This window comes from Brassica oleracea, chromosome C3, assembly GCF_000695525.1.
Source record: "Brassica oleracea var. oleracea cultivar TO1000 chromosome C3, BOL, whole genome shotgun sequence".
Classification (NCBI taxonomy): domain Eukaryota; kingdom Viridiplantae; phylum Streptophyta; class Magnoliopsida; order Brassicales; family Brassicaceae; genus Brassica; species Brassica oleracea.
The window spans coordinates 28,296,246-28,299,376 of record NC_027750.1 but is presented as its reverse complement, the minus strand read 5'-3'; the positions used below and the strand labels follow the sequence as shown (position 1 = coordinate 28,299,376).

General features: G+C 37.4%; 1 pseudogene; it reads left to right on the top strand.

The window, feature by feature from the left end:
- The first annotated feature begins 502 nt into the window (after positions 1–502).
- Positions 503–1,709, top strand: LOC106333576 (annotated as a pseudogene).
- The last annotated feature ends 1,422 nt before the right edge of the window (positions 1,710–3,131 follow it).

Below are 3,131 nucleotides of genomic sequence, written 5' to 3'. Positions count from 1 at the left end.
TCCGTCGGAATGTCCGTCAGAATATCGCTGTTTTCTTGTAGTGCTTGCATCCTCCCATCCGGTTCAATCGCCGGTTAAATAATTTTTTTTGGAAAACACAATTTTTTTTAACAACTATTTTATTTATATAAAACATAGTATTACACATAAAATAATACAAATACAATTAAATGCATATCTAAAATAAAAGGTAACATTACGTACAATACATAAAATAAAATTTGAAAAAGCTTTTTTTTTTCTGAGCTTTCTTACTGCAATCTTCATGTTTTGGAAAACACATATGTATTATTCCTTTATTTGAATCAATATGTATATATATATATATATATATATTCCATTTTCTGATAATTTTTTTTGTAAAATGTTAAGATTTTTTGTATTTTTTTGGGCAAAGGTTAACCTAGCCTCTTTTACCTATTAAAAAGAGAGTGAGGGAGGAAAAAAAGAAAAGCCGTCACACGCAAATTATTACAGCCTTCCTTCGTTGAAACTTGAAAAGATGACGATGATCTCTGATCTTCCACAGGATTTGGTAGAGAATGTACTATCGAGGGTTCCCCTGATGACATCTATGAGAAAGGTGCGCTCTACATGCAAACGGTGGAACGCTTTATCTAGGGATCCCGACTTTGCAAAACGCTTTGTTAAAGGGTTGTCAACGTTGATAATCATGAGGTCTGAGTTTAGGCTTTGGTTAATGAGAGTCGATTTCCAAGGTAGCCTCAACAATAAGTACGACTTGGACGTTGCTCCATATGTTAAAGAAGGTAAGCTTACTAGCCTAAACAATTCAGATCCCGAGATATCAAATTCACTGCAACGGGTTACTCTTATGCTCGACCAAAGACAATCGTAGGCTCGTTGTTTGGAACCCGTACTTGGGACAAACTAGGCGGATCAAACCCAGGATAGCTTTCCACAAACGCGACCTCTATGCTCTCGGTTATGACGTAAACAAGAAGCAAAAAATATTGAGGTTTTTGGATGATAACACGACATTTAGAAACCCCTATTTTGTATATGAGATATACGATTTAAAGTCTAGCTCATGGAGGGTTCTTGATGTCAATGCTGACTGGGAGATGGATTATTATCATCGTGGATTGTCTTTGAAGGGAAGTGCTTACTTTTTTGCTAAAGAAAAAATGGAATGGGACGGAGAAGAAGAAATAGATGTAACAGACCAAGAGACGTTTCTGCTTTGTTTTGATTTTACAAGAGAGAGGTTTGGACCGCGTCTGCCTATGCCATTTCACTCTCATGCTGAGGAAACTGTGGCCCTGTCTAGTGTTAGAGAAGAGCAGCTTGCAGTGTTATATCAGGGGGATTCATCGTGTCTAGTAGAGATATGGGTTACAAATAGAATTGAGCCTAATGCAGTGTCATGGAGAAAGGTGTTTTTATCAGTGGATATTGAACCATTCTTTGGTCTTCATCAGTTTGATTTTTCCGGTGGGAGTTTCATCATTGACGAGGAACAAAAACTCGCCCTGATTTTCGATAAAGACAAAGAATATATCCACAATACAGCTTACCCAATTGGGGAGAATGGATATTACAAAACATTGGATCTCGGAGAGGATAGATACCACCGAGAAAAAACTGGAGAATACACTAGTATGCCACTCGTGTGCTCTTATTTTCCGACATTGGTGAAGATCCAACAACGTGCAAGACGAGGCAAAAGGAAAGAACGAGATTATTAGTATCATTTTGTTTTATTGTGTCATCTCCTTTAAACAAGAAGATTAAGTTGTTTCTGTTTGGTTGACAAAACAGTTTTTTTTTCTTTCTGATGGAGTTGATTGTTCTTAATTAGTCTTTTATTTTAGTACCACCCTTTTCATCTGTTCATGTAAACCCTGTCTGCTTCGAACCATTGTTGAGGTCAGCCAAATCAAGGGACTATAGGATGTTTATTTTTAATTTTGTTGTTTTGTTTCTAATTATTTTCAACAGCCACCATGAAAATGAAGGTTTTAATTTTAGTAATTAAATTTGGTTTCCCGGATCAAAATTTGGGTGATATGATAAGAAAATGGTTATAGAGGAAGAAAGGAATTAAGTGACTTTGGTGATGTCACACATTAAAATAGTTAAATTGGGCAAACAAAACGAACTTTTATTATTTAAACTGAAAAGCAACATTTGTTAGAATCACATCACCCAAAAGGGGTTTATACCTATTTCGGGAAAATACAGTTTTTTGCCTTTCTCAAATAACATTTTAATATTGTAGTTTTGTCCCATTCAAGTGGAGATTAAAAATAAAAATAATGAAAACAAGATGGCAATTTCGTAATTTGCCAGTCTGTTTTGAAAACAATGATTTGATTCTCTCGTACACCATCGCTTATTGATCCACGTGGCAAACAAGATGGCAATTTCGTAATTTGTTGAGATCGTCAGACGCACACAAAAGGTAATATCTGTGACCGCCTAAACTACTTTTTGATTATTATATATAAAGAAGGAGAAGCACGCAGGTCGAGACTAGAGTGAGAGCAAAATATTCACAAATATGGATCAAGAGCTAGATGCTGTAAACGCAGAGATTGCAAGGGAAAACAAACAGGATGCCGGGGATCCGAAATCTTCAAACTAACCACAGCAATCATCGTGCGTACTCACTTTTTTCTCTCCTCTGATCACAGTTTTTTTTAATTCTCCGTCCGTCACCGTAGTCTGATTCTAGTCTCCTCTGCTTCTTCTTTCCTCTCTTCCCTTTCCATCTCTTTCTCTCTCTCTCTTGCGATCTCCACATTTTTTTGTCTCTCCTCTGTTCACACTGTTTTTTTTATTCTCCGTCCGTCACCGTAGTCTGATTCTGGTTTCGTCTGCTTCTTCTCTTCTCAGTTCCCGTTCATCTCTCTCCCCCTCATGCCGGAAAACGTGATATGACGTCAACAGATTGTCCCCACACTTTTTTGTCTCTCCTCTGTTCACTGTTTTATTTTGATTCTCTGTCCGTCACCGTTGTCTGCTTCTTCTCTTTTCTGTTCCCGTTCATCTCTCTCCCCACACTTTTTCGTCTCTCCTCTGTTTTTATTTTGATTATCTGTCCGTCACCGTTGTCTGATTCTGGTCTCGTCTGCTTCTTCTCTTCTCCCGTTCATATCTCTCCCCCC